At 23.2% G+C, this 21,752-nt stretch overlaps 1 protein-coding gene and 1 long non-coding RNA gene across 9 annotated transcripts in view; one reads left to right on the top strand and one right to left on the bottom strand.

The window, feature by feature from the left end:
• LOC127287858 (tyrosine-protein phosphatase Lar) overlaps window positions 1-21,752 on the bottom strand; it is a 434,077-nt gene that overhangs the window by 318,110 nt on the left and 94,215 nt on the right. For 5 of the 7 annotated variants that reach the window (XM_051314982.1, XM_051314987.1, XM_051314985.1 and 2 more), the window contains exons 1-2: window positions 17,350-17,566; window positions 16,016-16,054 (exon numbers count right to left, since the gene is read on the bottom strand). The gene's annotated coding sequence lies outside the window, so the exon portion shown is untranslated. Of the gene's footprint in view, window positions 1-4,713; window positions 4,746-16,015; window positions 16,055-17,349; window positions 17,567-21,752 lie in introns of those variants that run through there. The other 2 variants (XM_051314984.1, XM_051314983.1) reach the window with 2 other exon arrangements.
• LOC127287861 (uncharacterized) overlaps window positions 1-21,752 on the top strand; it is a 120,865-nt gene that overhangs the window by 39,541 nt on the left and 59,572 nt on the right. Inside the window, exon 3 of one of the 2 annotated variants that reach the window (XR_007843943.1) lies at window positions 10,681-10,794. This is a non-coding gene — a long non-coding RNA (uncharacterized LOC127287861). Of the gene's footprint in view, window positions 1-10,680; window positions 10,994-21,752 lie in introns of those variants that run through there. The other variant, XR_007843942.1, reaches the window with a different exon arrangement.

Below are 21,752 nucleotides of genomic sequence, written 5' to 3'. Positions count from 1 at the left end.
GCGTGTAAAACGTTGTACCTTTTTGTATGTATGTATATATATATATAGCAGCAAACGAATTGAGATCCCGAACATCGGTTATGTTGCACGTGGTTATTATATAAGCCGTACACCCACGACAGTTCGCTATTTATTTCGCACGCGCTTCAGAAGCAGCAGAGCGTCTATAGAGGATTATCTTGCCTTTGGCTTGACTGACGTGAAATTCGAACGAAAATCTCTTAATCCGGGTTGAGCTTGTTCCTAAGGCCCCTTTCCACGCGACAGGACGGTGCTACTACCAATTGCTTACTCTTACATTTTTGCTTCCAACTCCTATATATATATATATATATATATATATATATATATATATATATATATATATTTTTTTTTTGCTATATTGAATTTCTATTCTATTCTATTTTTTTGTTTGTAATTTATTTAATCCAATGTTCCAGTTAATAAACAGCGTATATTTACAATAAATTGATAATTAAAATAATCTATTGAATCAATAATATTTCCGCTAAAAGCATGTAAATATTTTTTTACATTGTAACAGAATTACATACTAAAATAACATACATTATATTTAATTAAATGTATAGAAATTTTGCTTTCGGGCAAAAATGTTATTTATTCATTATCAACATGTTTTTACTAAAATATAAATCGATAAAATTATTTATATTAATAAAATTAGTTTTATTAATGAATTTGTTTTTATTAAGGTCACTTCAACAACAAAATTAGCGATTATAAATCTCATTAATGAAAAAATATTTTTAAACTTTGACCTATAAAGATTAAATATATATATATATTGAAACACAAAATTAAAAGGCATTAAAATAAGCTGCAACGCTTATTATTTAAATCCAATTTTGCTTATTTTAATACCAAAATGGATTAAAATAAGCAAAATTGGATTAAAATAACCCATGTGGAAAAAGTAAATATAATTTATATAATTTAAATTGAGTATATATTTTTTATATTTAAATTATGTAAAAATTATATTTAATTTTTGTTCATGGGAAAAAATTAAATATAATTTAAATATAATTTATATATAAAATATATATATTCAATTTGCAATATAAATTTTATTTACTTTTTCCACATGGGAATAAGCGTTGCAGCTTATTTTAATGCCTTTTAATTTTCTGTGAAAATGTCAATCTTTCATTAGTATACTGATCATTGGTTTTTAATAAAAGGTTAATTAAAAATAGCATATTTTATTTAATTAATGTCAATTACCAGAAAATTAATTTGCATATGCATAAAAATGTCAACGTGTTGAATAAAATTTAATTAGAAATAAAAATTTCCATTTATATGTAATTTGATAAAAAAAAAAGAAAACATATTATAATTAAATATAATAAACAAATTTTCTAGTATGTAATATTAAATAATTATAAAATATTATCAATAATAATACTATTAATATATTATTATATTACTTCTCGTAAATTAATAGTAAAAAAAAAATAATGTCGAATAATAATTTAACAATATATAAATTATGAAATTCACTGTATAAAATACATAAATAATTTTCTGATTTAAGAATTTCATTATTTTCTCTGATTGACGTTTATATCTAATTTAGTTCAACCTTTTCCCACACACATACACACATAAACTCGTAGTTAATATATCTACACGTAATAACAAGGGGTTTTGAAGGGTACGTGAGAATCCACATACTGAAATCGAGGGGAATTTCAGGTATAAAGTCGAGGAGTCAGTTTTTTTTTTCTTCGTAATTAGGCTTCAAGTCAGTATAATGTAGGGGTTTGAAAAATAAACTAATTGTATAATCTTCCATTTCTTTCGTTATATTTCCCCACATCAAAAAAGAAAAAAGAATTATTTCAACAAGTTTTATAAATATATTCTCATTCATTTGCCTATTAATTCTCTTTTCTAAATTAAATTTACTTTTTTATATATACCTATATTCTACTAACCAATTATTTCACGTATATGAATTAATAATAATAAAAATAATGATAATAGTAATAATATAAATTATAATTATATTGTAAGGAAATTTTTTTGTAATTGACATAAAAACGATAGATATTTTTACTTGGAGAAAAAAAAGAATGTCAACAAATATATTCTCAACAAAAAAAAAAAGAGAAAAGAAGTTAAAACTTTTTTTTTTGCGAAAAATGTAATAGCGGTTTTGTCCAGAGCCGCAGGATCCAATAAGTCTCATAAACTGGTCCATAAAACTGAATACAAAACTATATGACCAGGTAAACGTCGTTACCTTTATTACTTTTTGGGGTAAACAGAGGACGAGATTGAAAACGCTGTCATCCGTGCTTGAAAATTTGACAAAGATAAACAAATTCATCGTTCTTCCCTCGTAACAGAATACCATAAAAATTACTTCAAACATATAAAAAAGTAAAAATTAGATTTAAAATTATTTATCGCGCATGAACACAACTTTTTTTTTTTAATGATATCCAACTAAATTAAATATTTTTTTTTTGGTAATAAAATCTATAATTTTCCAAATTCAACAATAATATATAATAATTATATAAATATAAAATATTATTTTATATAATACAGATAGTAAGAATCGTTAACCCTATCAAATGCGATAATGCACAACATTCTTGAATGCTGATGATTACATATGGACTTTGTGTAGAATCGAGAGTGAATAGAGTAGTTTCCCAATATAATTGTGTGTGCCCACTATACGGATCTTAGGACCACTTTACCTCTCCACCTGTGGTACCACCATTGGGATTACGAAACTGTCACTCGCATGTCCTAATCAGGGTTAATGCTTACCGCTGTTCACTCAGCGATCCGAAGGGTGTGCGCGCACAATTCGTGTAAATCATTGCACACGTTGAACACTCAATTCACATTATCAATTATACATTATTAGGGTGAGCACAGTACCAACACTAAACAGCAACGAATGAATTCACAATGCGAACGCGATTTTGAGTTCATCGTCAAATCATAAATTAATTTCTTCCTTACTGACCCACATAGGTATCACACAAACAAGGAAAAAGAATCACAAAAAAAGCAAAGAAAAGTATTGTCTGACTGATGCTGTCTATTACTACTGAAATCAAGAAAAATTTTATAAAACAATTTTACTATTTTCACTGCTAAATTACAAGAATTCGAAATGTCTGACTAAAATTGACCTTTACTACTTATTGTCTGACTGAAACTGACATTCACTACTTACAGTATTAAATAACAAAAATTCGAAATGTCTGACTAAAATCGACATTTACTACTTATTGTCTGACTGAAACTGATCTTTACTACTTACAGTATTAAATAACAAGAATTCGAAATGTCTGACTAAAACTAAATTTTACTACTCTCAGTACAAAATTACAAAAATTTGATATGTCTGACCAAAAATAACTTTTACTACTGTTGCCAAGTAGACAAAAGAAAAATGATTTGTCCGACTATAATTATGTTTCACTACTAACTTATTAACAGTCTGACTAAAATTTACATTTACTACTGATATAAAAAATTTGTCAGTAATAACGTTCTGTTATTTTAAATGTAATTAAACTGTCCTCAATTTCTGAGCATTACTCATCAACGTTTGCTTAGGAAATAGTAAAAGAAAACACTAAATACTAAAAAATACTTTACTAAAGTACAAAATACTTTAGTAAAATACAGAATACTTGACTATTTCAGAAGTGAATTTTTTTCTAGTTCCAAAAACAAAATTTTTCAGAGAGGCGCAAAAATTTCTAAAAGTACTTATACTAAAATATACTCTAATTTAATTAGAAATTTTAATTGAAATATAATTTAAAAACATTTTGTTTGGCTAAAACAATACATCACTGATTTTCAATCATATTTAACAATGTCTGACTAAAATACATTTTTATCACTGATATTAAACCCGTAAGTTAACACATTGTCTGACTAAAACTGACTTTTACCACTGTTACTCTAATGAATTCGTGTCTCTTGTCTGACCAAAATTGTCTTTTACTACTATTACTATTACAACACAAATTCTACACTCCCATCTAACTGAAACTGACTTTCATCACTGTTTCAAGAATATTTTATAATTTATAATCTACACAAAATTTTTATCCATAAAATTTGTTTTCATTAAATGATTTAATAAAAAATGACCATCTAGTAACTATATAGTTGTTTATATAATATATATTTTTTATATAAAGCTCCCGTGTAGAAATTTTGCCATGGCTCGGATCGGGGCCGGATCGGGCGGGAATGTGACGCTACGCCTGATGTGTCCCTGATTAGGAAATCCCCATTTTTCTCGTGGCCCTAATCTGGCCCTGAACAGTCCCTGATTGGGACCAGATTATTATTCACTACCAGGGCCCTGGTAGGGAAATTTCTACACGGGCTTTTATAAAGCTATTTTATTTGCTTATTGTATATTCCCTGCCTATAACTTTTGTTATCAAAAAAATCGTCATATTTTATACACAAGAAATATATTAATATAAAACGTGTGTAATTGGGGAAATAAGAGGGCAAATATATAAGGAATATCATTGCATCATATAAATAAATCCAACAAAAATAAATGGATCAATGTAATAAAACAATAATACAGAGAAAACAAATTCAATATTTCTCTTGTATCAATAAATATATAATATATTCAATTTTTTTTAACTTATTGATGGAAAAAATACTCTAAAATTTTTAAATACTTACATATAAAGAAGATTGGTACTAAATAGGCTCACCTGCAACATAAGAAATGGATAAAAATTATTATATTTTTTTTCTTTAATTCTGTTTTATTCATTTTTTTAATTTATTTATTTTTATTTTCTGGATTAAAATTATACTAACTTCAGGGTTGCTACAATTTTTCTCGAACAAAATTTTTTTTTTTTTTAATTCTTAAAATCTACATCAAGAAAAATGTTTCTTTGACACATAGAATTAAAAGAAATGTTTTTAATGAATTTTATTTTTTTGCCAGGTGTTTTAGGGGAGAGTGGGGCAAAACCGGGTACCCCCAGTTTTCCATGATAGGTACTTCCATTTGTGTCGCCTATTACATATAACTTTTATATTACAACCAACATCATTTTAATTACATAACCAGTATATAAAAATTTATTTATTATATTTTATGCGACTATTTAAATTTTAGGTCAAAAAAAAACCAATTTTTTATCGAAAGTAAATCACTTATAAAACTTTTTGTGTCGATATATTCGTTTCGGCAAGTATAAAATCTTTTTCAGCATTTATTTACGAATAATTTTCATTAAAAGTAATTATTAAATTATTAACAATAAGCTGAGAATTTTATATTTTGTTAAAAAATGCAGTGCGGGGCAAAACCGGGTACCAAACGATTGGGCAAAACCGGATATATATATATAAATACCATTACACTATGCATATTTAAATTTTTTCTCCAAAGAATCGACATGTATGTTCCGAGATCGATGTTTAACTTTCGATATATCAGTTATTTACCATATCGATAAATAAATGATAAAAAAAATTAATAAAAATATGAAAAATTTCATTTTAAAAGATTTAACTCTGTTATTAATATAATATATTTTGATTAAATTTATTGTATTTTAATTATTTTCTATAATTTAAGTGATATATAATAATAATTAAACAAAAAATTAAAGAATATTCCAATGATTTATATATTTTCTTTATAGTACCAGGTTTTGCCCCACCATATCGGGGTAAAACCGGGTACTTTGCATTTTTTTTTTTTGAAAAACCTGGTTTAAATTAATCAAAAAAAATTTTTTCATACAATCGACCTTATTTTTCTCATTCTCTAATGTTCAAGGAAGAATTTTCAACGAGATTCGAACTAATTTATTTGATAGATTCTTTTTAAGCCGAAAATTCTAAAAAGGTACCCGGTTTTGACCCACTCTCCCCTATATATATTTTTTATGACGCTGAAGTTACCAACGTTGATTCGACGAATCAACGAACGAATTTTTCGTTTTCAGTTTAGTTTTAAGGCCAAGAACCAATTTTTTTAAATTTAAACTTCTTTATTTTGGTCCCAAATACATCCTTAAACACTAAAAATCCTTAACCAAGGCGGGGAAATATTCAATCTGAGGAAAAAAAAAATTCTTTTCATCGATTCAACGTTGGTAACTTCAGTGTCATTATTTTTTCCCTGATTTTTCCATAACAAATAAAATTCCCTAAATTTTCCAAGTTTCCAGAAAGCATAGCAACCCTGATAATACTTTTTTTTTAAGTGTGTGATTGTTCATGGATAAGTAATTTATTCGAAATGGAGTATATATGTATATATATATATATATATTCTCCAAGTCAACTGAACTTACGCACGGACGATCATAACTCGACTTACACTACTGCGGCTAGCAAAGTTCACGTTCGCGATCTGGCGCGTTAAGCCGCGATCGACAGTATGAAATATAAATTTCCAGGGACGGAAGATAAATCTATGGAGCTGTACGTGACGCCACGAAGCACAAGATATTTCCTCCTTCTCGGATAGAAGCGGGGTTTGTTAAAAGCTTCGTGTATGGGAAAAGGTGTAGAGGGTGCAAGGGTAAAATAAATCCGCGCTAGTCTGGATATGTTCGTGAAGTGTGCTCAGTACCTTATATATATATATATACACGTTCATGGGTTCATATATATATATGTGTTCAGGTGTGTGCGATAAAATCGATGGAGAGGTTGGTTGGCGGAAGTTCCTTGTTTTTTGTAGCTAGACCCATTTGACTTCATTCGCCGTCATCCTCCCATTTTCTAAACTAGAAATATCGCACTCCCTTTTCTCAATGGAGAGTTGTGCAAACGGATACTTCAATCTCTCTCTCTCTCTCTCTCTCTCTCTTTCGACTATAAATAATCAAAAGAGAGAGCTAAATTTATCAATTTAGTATATTATTAAAAACCATTTTGTATTCTTTATTATCATCCGCAAAAGTTCTTCTTTTTTTATACATTATCTTAAAATAGAGAAATTTTTCATTTTCCTCATCTTTCGTTTTATATTTTTAAACATTCAATTTAAATTTTCATATACTTTAATTAATATTACAAAAATAGAAAATAAAAATTTTAAATTGGATACAAAATGAACTTTATATGAACGAGCAAAATAGAAAATAAGCACGCAATCCTGTATATATATATATATATATATATAGCTTTTGTTATTATTTATTGTGAGAGAATGTGTGATAAAGATAAATCGAGAGCTGCTTGAACACGTTTTCAATATAAATGTTTAAATAACGAAATTATTGTATGCATATTGAAGGTAAACAAAAGTAATATTTTCTTTTGATAACGGATATCGTTTGTTTATATCAGTAGATTATTATTTCCCTTCTGTTTAATATATCAGCGAAATATATTTCAATTTTAGTTTTGCGTTAAAATAATAATAATTAAAAAAAAAAAAATAATTAATTTTTTTCCACTTAATTTTAGGATATTAAACATATTTATAAAAATTTATGTAAGTTTTATTTTATAAGGTGCAATAATTTGACGTTACCTAACATACCACACAAAGTTAGGAATTTCATGTGTCACGTAGAGGATCAGGTAATGTGCATAATTCACGCTCTATCGCAAGATCTCCACTATGAAACTAGGAGACATAAATTAATCTCAATTTTCACGAGGGGTCACACGATAGCGCACGCATCGCATCAAAGTGACAAATTTTCTTTTACTATTTATTGATATTTATTTATAAACGATATTTTATCATTTTCAAACAACAAAATTTTATTTTAACTGATAAGAAATTAATTTTTTTATTTTATTTTATTTAAATAAAAAATTTATTTGAGACAAAAAAAAATTTTTTGTTAACAAATAAAATTTTTATTTATAATAAGTAGGCTATATGAGACAAATATACGTTTATTTATATTTTATTTGGTTCAAATAAATCATATTGTATATTTCTCTGGGTGTACTAATTTAATTTCCCAATTCGACAGTGATATATTTTATAATAAAAAAAGATTACTCTAATTTAAACATCACTAGCAATATCATTAAACTTAAACAAAGTTGATACCGATTAATTTGGAAAACGTAACCGCAGGGTAATTGCAAACACACAAGAAACACATAACGCATATTAAACATTTCTCCGAACAAAGAGAAATTTAGAAATTAATTATTATTAAATGTCCGCGCGTTCATATGAAATTAGATTAAATTTTTTTTAAAAAAAAAACCCTAACGAAAAAGTAAAAAAAAAAATAAAATTGAAAATTTAGATTAAAAAAAATTATTTTACAAAAAGCAAAAAAAAATATTTTCACAAATAGAAAAAAAAGAAAACTATATTTATATACATAAAAAAAAAGGAAGTTTCGCACGAATTAATTGCCTAACACAATTTCAGCTTCAACGTGTGTATTAGAGTGCGCCGATCGGGCAGGTGAACGCCGATAACCTATCGTTAATAACATTATTGCCACGAAACAAAATCACGCTCGTTTTCACAATGAAACGTGAGTCACCAATGTAATTATTGCTCCTACGTACACACATTTAAAGCCATCTCTCTCTCTCTATATATATATATATATATATATATATATATATCTATACCTGTAAATTCATATATTCCCAGTATCCTCTATCACATAATGTGGTTAGCTGTTTTCGAACGAAAATCAGTTTTATTACTATTCAAAAACCTATTAATGACCTCAAATTATTCCTGACACTAAAATCCTTTTAAACTAACTATTAAATATATAATTAGTTATGTAGAAAATATATATCACAATTAATTATAATCAAAATATTCTCTAAATTTAAAATTTTAACTTGAATTAGTGATTCAATTTTTGCTTTTGAATTAAATTTAACTACAAAAAAGTGATTCATTACTCTCTAAATCTGAATTAGTAAAAAAATTTTTACTAATTTAAATTAGTGACTCACTTTTTGCTTCTGTATTAGTAAAATTTTACTAATTATTAGTAACTTTTACTAAAAATTAGTAAAATTTTACTAATTCTAAAGCTAAAAGTGACTCACTAATTTACATTAGTAAACATTTTTACTAATTCAGATTTAGAGAGTAATTCAAGTTAAAATTTTTATTCAAACGGAGTAAATATCTCATATTTTTTTCCAAATATAAAAAAAATTATGTCATGAATAAAAAAAAAACGTATTTTATTAAATTCTACATAATAAAATTATATTCATTTCAAATTGATAATCCAATAATTAAATTATTGGATTTTAATTTCTGAATGATACATTTCTGAATTATGTCACATTTTTTTGTTTTTAAACTCATGTGAGAATATTTTAATAATTCGAGAAAAAAATATTATTTCGTAGAAAAAGTAATTAATAAGACATTAAAAAAAAAAAGGTTTTATAACAAGCAATTTGGGAGTAAATAAATTAAGTAGAATTAAAAAAGGGAAAACTGACAGTCATGAACCAAACGTCTAAAAGATGGGTAAATTTAAGTCAATATTTTTTGTGTACATATAGTTTTCTATGGGATACCCTTTAATTAATTAGTGGCTGTAGAAGAGCACAAACATCGGAAACTAAATACTAAGAGAACTCCAGCTTGTATAGGAGAAGAAGGAGTATGGATTTAGAAGCCCTATATACAATATCTAAAGTGGTTAAATTAGTTTTTTTTATGAACTCAACTATTAAAGTATATAATAATGAATACTTTTATAACATATTATATTGTTAGAATATTAACTACTTCTTTTTTGTTAAGAAAATTTATGAAAATATAAAAAAAAATGTTCTGAAAGAAAATTCATTAAAAAAAACTTATTCTTTATTACAAATAGAAAAAAATATTTATTCTTTATATAAGAATAGAAAAAAAAATAACGATAATATACTTTTCAAAGTATTGCAAACATTACACCTAGAGAAATGATTTATTTGAACCAAATAAAATATATTTGATTTAAATAAACGTATATATTTGTCTCAGAGTCTACTAACTTATTTATATTTGGCGTAAATAAAAATTTTATTTGTCAGAAATAAATTTTTCTTTGGCTAAAATAAATTTTTTATTTTAATGAAATAAAATATATTTGCAATAAATAAATGAGTTAGTAGGCTCGGAGAAAAATATACCATTTCTCTGAGTATAATTTTTTTTATATTTCTTTTTTTTTTTTTGAAAAAAATGAAATCTTTCAGAGGGTGATTTGCAAGGACTATTACTTTATACTTAAGGGCTTGGCAAGTTTTCGCCATCAAGATTAGTGTTTAATGTAATTTTAATTTGATCATAAGCACTTTATAATCTTCTATGTATATTATATATATAAACTATAAGTAAACTGTTAACAAAATATAATCCTTTGTAAAATAGTCCCAAATGCAACATAAATATTTTTTTTCTTTTAACTAATTAATATAAATAAGGAAAATAATCCAATATTAATTAAAACTTTTCTTTATTTAATTAATTATAAAAAATAGACTTATTGTAACAAAAAAAAATATTTATAAAAAAATTAATAATAACAAAAATAATAATATTAAAACAATAAAATAAGTTTTTTATTATTTTAACGTTTTTTTTATTATTAATTATTTAACGTTTTAATAAATATTTTAATTATTTTTTAATATCTTAATAAAGCATGTTTGGCAATTGTTTTGTTTCAGAATACGAAAAGAACAGCGAGATTAAAGAGCAGAAGAATTTATTTATTCAATTTGTCACGAGGGTGAGATTCAGAATGCTGTGAATGGAAAAAAGAAGAATTTAGGGGACGACAGGTAGGTGGAAGTTTCATCCTGATCTCCCTTCAATCAAATCATAATGTTTATTTCGAAATAGGAAATAAAGTATATTTTGTTATTACTTTCGAAAAAAAAAAATAAATTAATGAAAAATATGTAATAAATTTTGTAAAACAAAAATAGATAATCAAATTATATACTTTTGTGTTAATGTCTCAAAATGAAAATTGTTTAAAAAAAAAAAATAAAAGAATTCTTTTTATATTGAACGACGTGAAACATAAGCGAGATGCCTGATTTAATTCCATGAATTGCCCATTTCCCGAAAATCCCATTCTAAAAGTTTTGAGGGAAAGAGAGAGAGAGAGAAGGTTGGGACATTTAAAGAAATCTCTCACATCTCTATTTATTACCGATTGTTGAAAGGCATTGGCTGATAAGAAAAAAAACGCTGTGTCGAGCTCTATCGACTTTTAAGAAAGCCGAGTACGAAGTCATAAAAGAAGACGCAAAAAGAAAGCGTATAAAAAACCAAGAATGAAAAGAAATGCGAGTTCTAAAAAAATATATATCATGTTTCATTTAATTCTTTATTACCACTTAAAAAGATAAACATTTTTTTTTTCTACTCTATCACTATTAAAAAGAGATTTTATTGCATAAATAAAATTTTTATAATTGAAACACAAGAAATTGTTCGAGTATTTTTATAATTTTTTTTCTATTTTATAATAAACTAGCAAAATTAAACGCGCGCAATCGCGCCAAATTGAGTATTTAATTGTTTGTTATAAAGAAATTAAAGATTAATATTATCAATAATAATTTAATTTATTAGAATATTATTACATATTAAATAATAATAATGAAAATTATGTGTTTACAGGCCTCGGATTATACGACTTTTTACGACTTTTTTCAAAAATACGACTTTTATCCACTTATTTTAATAAAATGCGACATTTTTTTTTACATTTGAAAAAAAATGTAAATAAAATACATTTTTTTTTTAGTATAAAATGTAGATCTTCTTCCGATCTTCTTCAATTCAATTATTTAACAAATTTTGAACTAAAATGATTCTTCACTAAATTAATTATTTTTAATAATTTTAATGAAATACATCACAAATTCAATTATATGAAAATTATTTTTGAATTAAAATTTTTATGAAATTTAACAATGGTTTATAATTTAAAAAAAAATATATCACAATAAAATTGAATTATTTTTTAAAAATTTCAATTCAAAATAAACTAAAATTCAATTATTACCCGAAATTTTAATTCAAAATTAATTAAAAAACCAATAATTATCAAAAATTTTCAAATTAAAATTTAATTATTTACCAAGTTTTCAATTTAAAATGAAATAAAATTCAATTATTTTCTAAAATTTCTATTCAAAATTAATTATCCAAATTTTCAATTCAAAATGAACTGAAATTCAATTATTTTATTAAATTTAAAATCAAATAAAATTTAATTATTCTCAAAAATTTGAATTCAAAATTAATTGAATTTTCAATAATTTGAATTTGAAAGCATCTAAAATTTAATTATTTCTAAAATTTCCCATCGAAAATTTTTTTTTTTGAAATTTAATAATTTCAATTATAACTCTAAGGAAATTCAATTATTTTTAACTATTTTAATAATATTCTTTGAAAATTCAACTATCTGCAAGCATTTTTTAATTAAAAATGATTTTCAAATTATTGTATTTTGTCCGCATTTTCTAATAAATTTTTAGTGAAATCATCTAAAAATTTAATTAAAAATCACTTAAAGTTTCAATTAATTTCAAAAATCTCAATTTTAAATCTTTGAAAATTCAATTAAATTTAAAAAATGTTTTCTAAAAATTGTTTGATAAATTATTTTTAGTTCTGTGTAAAATTTAATAATTGTTTAAAAATTAACAATATCTGTTGAAATTTAATTATTTCTAAAAATTTCAACTTTAATCCTTCGAAAAGGATTATTATTAAAAAAAAAAATTTTCTATTTAAAATTTTGTAAAATATTTTTGTTAAAATAAAAAACAAATCCACTTTTTTGTTGGAATATATATCGACTAAAACGACTTTTTGTGTCTTTAAGTTGATTCGAGGCCTGTGTTTTTATAATTAATATTTAATATGTATTCGTTGGCCCCTGGTACCTTAAAAATTAATTTTTAAAAATAAATTTTTTGGCAAAAATGAGAAAAAGAATTGTCAAAATTTGACACGTCATAAGATTACTATTCAAAAAAACACGTGAAATCAGAAAAGACCAACTTCAAGTTAGGACAGAAGGACAGACCAAGCATTTTATTATTATATAATAATAATTTTTAACTAAATAAAAAGAAATAAAATTCTTTTTTTTTATCAAGACCAATAAATAAATAAAATAATAAAATTTATTGAAATAGAAAATTTGAGTCTAGAGGGGAGAAAAATAACTTTTATATATATATATATAACGTTGGAAAAATCTTACAAACAAGCGTAAAAACCCTAAAAATACGTTTTCTTCGTGGCAAAAGATTTGCTAGAATGTTGGTAAAACGGGATTCTTGAGATTATCACGTGTGGCGTGAAACCAGTTTAAATCCGTGCGTGGGTGGTGAAAAAGGAAATAAGTTGAAGACCACACAAGAGAGAAAGAGAGAGAAAAAAGAGGATATGTGAAAAATTTCAGACAGAAGGTTCGTTGGGTCCCATTCGAAAAGTAATTCGCTATAAAACTTACTCAAGAAATTGTAAAGAAATAGAAAAAAAAAGTCAAATGGAAAACTATTTTCAAACCCAAAAAAAAAGAAAAAGAAACTCTTCTACTTCGAGAAAAAGAAAAATTTTACTTGAATTTCTATTTATAACCTCCCTATTTTTTTTTTTAAAGAAAAAAAATTAAAAATTACTGGAATATTGAAATAATAAATTTTTTTTTTCGATAAAATTCAAAATTATTATTTATAATTATAATTAATTTCGAATTCAATTAGCAAATTCAAATATTTTTAAAAGTAATTTTCAAATTAAATAATTAAAAATGATGTTGGAAAATATTTGAAAACTAAAATTTTGTAAAAAAATTAATAACATTCAAATAAATTTTGTTTGTCAATATAAAACATTTTTTAATTGAATAGAAATAAAAAAATATTTTTCTATCTATTGTTGATATTATACCATTAGTGAAAAATTAAATGGAGCAAAATTCTCGCATATTATCCTTCAAGGATAATATTTCCATTTAAAGATGGAAAAAGGAAATTCTATTTGCCGATAAAAGGAATAGGGTATAAAAATAATTTTATCATTTTATCAGGGGAGTAATTTCACAACAGTCGGTAACTGAACTTTTGTTGTTACATAGAGGGGTTGATTTTCAGTCGGTATTACAGGAGGGATGAATTTGCCGATAATGTAGAATTTTTCAATATGAGGGAAAAATTTTCTATAAATTCACAAAGGCATTACCGACACAGGATGAAAGGAATATTAGAATTTGCCGACTCATAAAGCACACGGGGGGTACAAAAAGAAATCAATAAAGTAACATATCACCAAGAAGAAAGGAAAGGCCTATCCTTTTGTATATATTTAACAATAAAAAAATGTTTAGTATTTACAGTAGAAAAAAATTATTTAAATTATTATTATTATCATTATTATTATATTGATTATTATTTAAATGCCTTTTTATTTAAATAAATTTTATTTGATCTAAAAAATTGTCATTTGAATCAAATATTATTTATAATAATATTATTTATTATATATAAATATTAAATATTATTTTTTAATAAAATTTATTTAAATTAGTATTCGGTAATTGATACATAATTCAAGAATTATTTATTTAAATAAATATTTTAAAAAAATTAATTATTTATTAGCCAATAATTTATGACAAATAATCAAATTTAATTTTGAATAATAATAAAATTTATTAAGGCAAATAATTATTTATTTGATAGCAATAAATATTTAGTTGAACATAGTGAATAATTTTTTTTTAAGTGTGAAATTAAAAACAAATAACTATAAATGAACGATAAATTTTGTCCAAAATATCCATCAACATTTAAACTAAAAAAATAGAATTTAAATACACATAATATAGTATTTTATCTTTAATTATATATATGACTTTGTATTTTTTCTACTATACAATTTATAATTTTATAAAAGCAATTATAGGAGAAAGAAAAGGAAAAGAGAGAGAGAAAATTATGAAAGTTATACAAATGAAGCTCGTGTAAAAAGGATTTATGAATATTTAAATATTTTTCTCAAGCTAACAAAGCTTGAAGGATTGAAAGCTTTTTGCAAATTAAAAAATTATTCTCCTTGAGTTCACAAAGTAATGGATGTAACTATTTGAATAAATAGAAAAAAAAAATCTGACAGCATACCATTGATACGTGACTTGGTAGTTTAAAATAGTCGAGAATATGTAAGTATGAATCTCAGAGCACGTAGAAGAAATTCTTTTCTGAATTACGAAAAAGAAATTACAAGGGTGAGTTGAAGAATCTTGGTAAAAGTGTAATATATATCCTATATATACTAAAGTTACAAAACAAAACACTTGAAAAGTGAATGATTGCAGGAAAAAATATTTTTAAAAAAAGCACAAAATATCTAAAAAACATTTTCAATTTTTCCCATATAATTTAAAAAAAATATATATATATATATAAATAAATATTCATATGAAAACACAAATATTTAATGGAAAAAAATATTTAATTAATAAATTTATGTAAAATTTAATCATTATTTTTATATGATAATTTTTAGAAGATTGGAATTTTTTCGAAAAATAAATTCAATATACTGTAGAAAATAAAGTTAAATTTTAAGGTACTTAATTTTAATATATCAAACTTAGTACCATTTAAATTTAATCTGTATAATATCGAATTCCAATATATTGCAAATAAATTTAATCAATTTAATTCAAATTAAATACTTTAAATAATAGATTAAAAAACAAAATATTCGAAATTTTCATCGAATATTTTAAAAATGCAAATACTAAGTCTTTAATAATGAAATAGTTTAAATTTCAAAATGCTATGAAATAAAAATTGCCTTTTAAAATATTAATATAAAATTAAATTTAAAAAATGAGCAATTTTTTTTAAATTAGAAAAATATTTCTCTATTTTAATAAGAATGGATGATTTACGCACTGTTAAAAAGTTTATGCACTCAAGAGTATATCATAAGAAGATTTAAGGTATTAAACTTATTACGAACCTGTAACGACTTTGAAGTAGAACTCGTGCTTGGAAGTTCCTAAAAACAAAAATAAGAAACATATTACTTGATAGTTCAAAAAGAATAATATTACAATATCTGCCTTTTTTTTTTGTTGCAATTTTTTATTTAACACAGCTTTAATAAAATTAAAAATATGATTCAAATAATGAAATATTTTTTTAAAAATAAATTTAATAAAATTTCAACATTGTGGAAAATTGGATAATTTTAATTAATTTAAATAAACAGCTTTATTATAATATAAAAGCAAAATGTATCTCAAAATGAAAATAAAATCAATGACAATATTGAAAAATAAATTCAATCAGATTAACTTTTACATATATTTTAGATTATTAAAACGAAAGCTATTATAAAATATTAAATTATTAGTTCATTGAAACGTGAATATATATCACAAAATAATAAACAGAAAATCAAATAAATATAAAAGATATATATATATATATATATATATATATATATATATATATATATACAATTGTATAAATAGACAAACAAAATGACAATAATAAATATGCAAACAATAATACACAAAATGTATACATAACAGTGCAATTAATGTTAATATTATATTTATATGTTTAATAATAATTATTGAGAATCAATGAAAAACAGAGAAACGATAAAGTTAATTATGATATATATTCTATAAAGAGTCGTTCATTAGAGGTACTTTGAACCTTTTTATTTTGCATATATATCTGTCAATAACGAGAAAAACACATAGCTATATTTATAGTGCATAAATATTCAAAGGAGACGATCATATGTCATTTTACAGATAAGCACTAGAAAAACGAGTTGACTTTATCGCTAATAGTAATTGAGTGATTCGATAAATTTTAGGCAAGGGGAAAAAAAGGACGACGACCACGGTCGATAGGGCCCTCGTAAATTTACGAAAACGGGAGAATTCATGACATTTGGCGTGTCCTTTTTGGGGAGGTGGGGGGGGGGGGTTGTGTATGACACGCGACAGAGAAAAGAGATATTGTACCACATATATAAGATGAAATGAAATATTTGAATCCAAGTGAGAGTAAGCGAGACAGAGGTTATATATACATTTTGACACATTATATATATATACATATATACAGAGAGAGAGAGAGACAAAATCGCGTCACACAAAATAATTATCGAGCAAACATAATCACTTTATCTCCTAATAATTGGCACAAATTCAATAATCAGTTGTCCTGACAACGATATTAAATGAATAAATAATTGGTGTAAACAAATACGAATATTCAATTGTCATATAGAGAATGTCAAACAAACGCACGTTCGATCCGTGTTATACTCACCAAAAAAAAAAATGTTTCAATTCTTTATTTTGATTAAAATACTTTTATTTATTTAATTCACGTCATATTGTCAAAATACACATTTACACTTATTGTTATACACTATTGTTTTGTAGAAAACTTGATGTAAAAAGGTATAAAAACACAATTGTTAGAAAACTGACAAGAAAATTGCCATTGCTTTGCCGAGTACATTGGCGGCCATGACACTTGAAAGCGCGCACAGCACCATCGTGTGACGTTTGATGCAACTAACATGCGCGCTTAAATTCAACTGTTTTACCGCGAATTAAATAATTATTATTTTTTTATTAAATAATTAATTTTGTTTACTATTGTGAGAATTTTAATTAATTTTAATTAAATAATATTTAAATTTGTTGTTTATTTATTAAGATATATATGAAATAATTTATTTTTCAATAAGAGTTGACGACAGTCGATAAGGAAAATTTCTTTATAGTTACAAATTCAAATATGAATTTTCTAAAAAGCAATTAAAATGTAAATAAGCATTCTTTTTCTCTGCGTTTTCTTTTTTTTTTATAGAACATTGCTAATTGGCAAGTTGCATGATACGTGTGAAAAACAACATACATTAAAATTTAAATTAAATATGTATTTCTTGCAACAACAATAAACTGTATTGCAGAAATATTTTTAATATTCTCCGTGGATATTGAATTTTTAAGTAGATTTGTATTTTATACGAGAATTTATTTCAAATGAAATTCTTTCTTTCTATTTGAATAATTAAATAAAATTTTTCAATTTTCTTTTGATTTTTTATTTCTTTCTCTTAAACGAAATTTTTAAAATATTATATCTTTTTAAATGAATAAAAAATAAATCAATTAAAGTGAATTTTTTTTTTAAGTATATAAATAATTTAATAAAATTAATTATTAATATTTATTAATTGTTAATAGAAAATGTATAAAATTATTAACTATTAATGATCAAGAGATGTTACTGGATTTTTTTTTTATTACTATCATTAAAATTTAAAATTCTTTATACGTTTTTAATTATTAAATATAATTTAATTTATAAAAATTTCTTTGTTAATTGAATAATTAATAAATAATGAGTAAAAAAATATTAAAAATAATAAAAATAATGAAAATAGTAAAAATAATGAAAATAATAAATATAAAATAAATATAAATTATAAAAATATAAAATATATAATAAAAAAAAAGTGTAATAAAATATTCAATTGAACGGTGTCAAAATGAACTGTATTTAATTATTAAACATCCCTTAGCAAATTTCACGATGATAAATAAAGCGGAACGTTTAATTACTTCAGAATTAATAATAAATCAACTAAACTATATGTATATAGTAATATGTATATCAGAAGTGTAATATTTTCAGAAAACTTTGGAAACTTGAGCTTTACATTGAATTATACATGTTCGTATGAGTTTCTTCAAGCATATAATATAATATATATATATATATATAATACAAGGATGTAGAATTATCTACGCATGACTTTGTCTCAAAATGTTTCGTTTAATTTTCACTGTCTTCGAATAATATACATTGAAAAAAAAAATTTATTTAATTCAAGCAATCGACTATAATTATCAAACTAAATATTTTACTTGTACCAATAAATTTTTATTTTAAATCAACTATTTATATTTAATAATAATAAATATATTGCAAATAAATATTTATGTTTAATACGAATAAATATTACAAATAAATATTTATAATTAATACGATTAAATATTACAAATAAATATTTACAATTAATACGATTAAATATTACAAATAAATATTGCAAATAAATATTGAAAATAAATATTTATAATAAATAATATTAAATATTATAAATAAATATTTGTAATAAACACAATTAAATATTTGCATATAAATATTTGTAAATAAATATTTATAATTAATACGAATAAATATTTAATTGATTAATGGAAAATATAATAATTGAGAGAAAAAAAAGGAAATTATTGATGCAAAATATATATATATATATATAAATGTTTGAGATGTAGATGTTAGAAAAGTTACACGTCCACTATAGTGACACGTGTCAAGTTTCTTGCATGCAATAAATTGCTACGACGATGGAGCACCCAACTTTTCTGCATTTCTCCTCCTTTTAACTCAACCCCCATTTATATGAAATCACTACATATATATAAGAGTTGAGCTATTTCCATTTGATATATATATATATATATAATACTTAATATATTCGTGTAAAATTTTTTGATTCATCTTAATCAAAATGTTCGTTGATTTCACTTCAATTACAGTCATGCAATCCAATTATAATATACGTTTGTTCAACACACATTATTTCATATGTATATTATTTATATATTACCCCTTTTTAATTTCCTTTGTAAGTATTTTTTGCAATTATCGTTTCTAACATTGCAATCATTCATTTTGAATGAAAATTTATTTAATTTTATAATAAAAAATGATGAATGAATTAAAAATTAAATTTTTTTCTTTACACTGCAAAAAGAAGGTACTAAAATAGTACCGATTTTAGGTATATCAAAATAGAATCAAATAACAATTTAGTACCTAAAGTCGGTATTAAATTAATATACCTTTTGTTTTACAGTGTTTTTAGTTTATTAGACAGTTTATTATTAAATTTTGTTTGTTCATTAATATTTTATTACATTTTGTGTATATATATAATAAAAAATTTATAATTAAAAAAATATTAAAATTTTACTATATAAATATCTATTTTTATAATTTTTAAAAATTATAAATTTTAGTACTTATAATAATAATAATAATAATAATAATAATAATAATAATAATAATAATAATAATAATAATAATAATAATAATAATAATAATAATAATAATAATAATAATAATAATAATAATAATAATAATAATAATAATAATAATAATAATAATAATAATAATAATAATAATAATAATAATAATAAATATTTTGATTTATTTTTTTGAACACAAAAAAAATATTTGGTAGAATGAATCAAATATTTGGTTTAGTAAAATACTTGTCTTTTTTTTAGACATTTTTTTCATTATTAGTTTCTTATTTTTCCATTTTTTAAATATTTTTTTTTCACCTTTTTTAAATGTGCGTTTTATCAAATATTTCTCGCATTTCGTTTAGTTCTCTTTGATCATTTTATTATTTGCATTCGGCTCATTTTAATATTTTCATTTGGCTTATTTTTTATATGCGTTTTATCGTATTTTTTATTCGCACAGTATATATAGTAAATCAAAAGGTAGAAAAAAAATTTTTTTTTCCACTTTTGCATAAACGGGGGAATTATATTCTTGCATGTATATAAAATGCTTTCACAGTATTATATATTAATATTCAGTTTCTTTAAAAATGAATTTTTTTCAATTTTTAGCTGTCAAATATATATATATGTATATATATATTTTTTTGTATTTAGTTTATTTGAAAATTAATTTTTTAATTTCAAAATCTGAGATATTTTTTGTTACATAATTTTTGAATTTTATTAAAATAATAATAATTTTTAATAATTAATTATATAATAATTAACAATTGTGTTTTTCTGAAAATATATATGTATATTTTTAAGAGGGGAATTATTTTTCTCTCGCGCATGTTTGTTATATGTTTGAGATAAAATTTCTTGTTCCACAATGTAAATAGCAAAAAGTTTGAGGCCAATTCGTACATGTCAGTTTTCAGATGGTTTTTGCATGCGCACAATTGCAAAACGTACCGGAAGTTGTGGATAAGGACGAACGTGCCCTTTCTTGTTACTTTGTTTCTTATTCTTATTACCATCAATTAAAGTAAAAGTCATTGTTAATTTTTTTTTTTTAAAGAGAATTTAGTTCTTTTTCTTTAATTAATGAAATAAATTTCTTTTAATTATTTTACACTTTCTGTATATTATATATATATTATACAAATTATAATTATTGACAATTAATTTTTTTAGTTTTGTTTCCATGAGAGGAGACAAAACTGTTATACTTCAATGATAATTTTATTGTTTTGTTATATGCCTAAAAAAAGAGTCTTTTTTTTCCCTAAGAGTTTATATGGGAGAGTTTTTTTTTTTATAGAATTCATCTTCTAGACTCTTGAAGACTGAATGTTTCGTGAATGAAGATACCTGATTTCCCTCGAGACCCAGTGGATCCTTAAAGTCAATTCAGCATCCCTTTGCGCATCAAATGATCGACATTCGACATCAGAAATCAATCGTTAAGATTGGCTACTTCTTGAATTGCTTCCATTTTCGACTTTGAAGAACTATACAAACACAAGTGTCGTTCTTTCACCTCATTTCTTTTTCCATTTTCGCGCAACGTTTCTTCCTTTTCTATTTCCTTCATGACAATATTGTTTTCTATATACCGCGGGAGATGGTCAAAAT

This window comes from Leptopilina boulardi, unplaced genomic scaffold (assembly GCF_019393585.1).
Source record: "Leptopilina boulardi isolate dan_hultmark-lab unplaced genomic scaffold, ZJU_Lbou_2.1 LbouV2_376, whole genome shotgun sequence".
Taxonomy (NCBI): domain Eukaryota; kingdom Metazoa; phylum Arthropoda; class Insecta; order Hymenoptera; family Figitidae; genus Leptopilina; species Leptopilina boulardi.
This window is presented reverse-complemented; position numbering and strand designations above follow the sequence as displayed.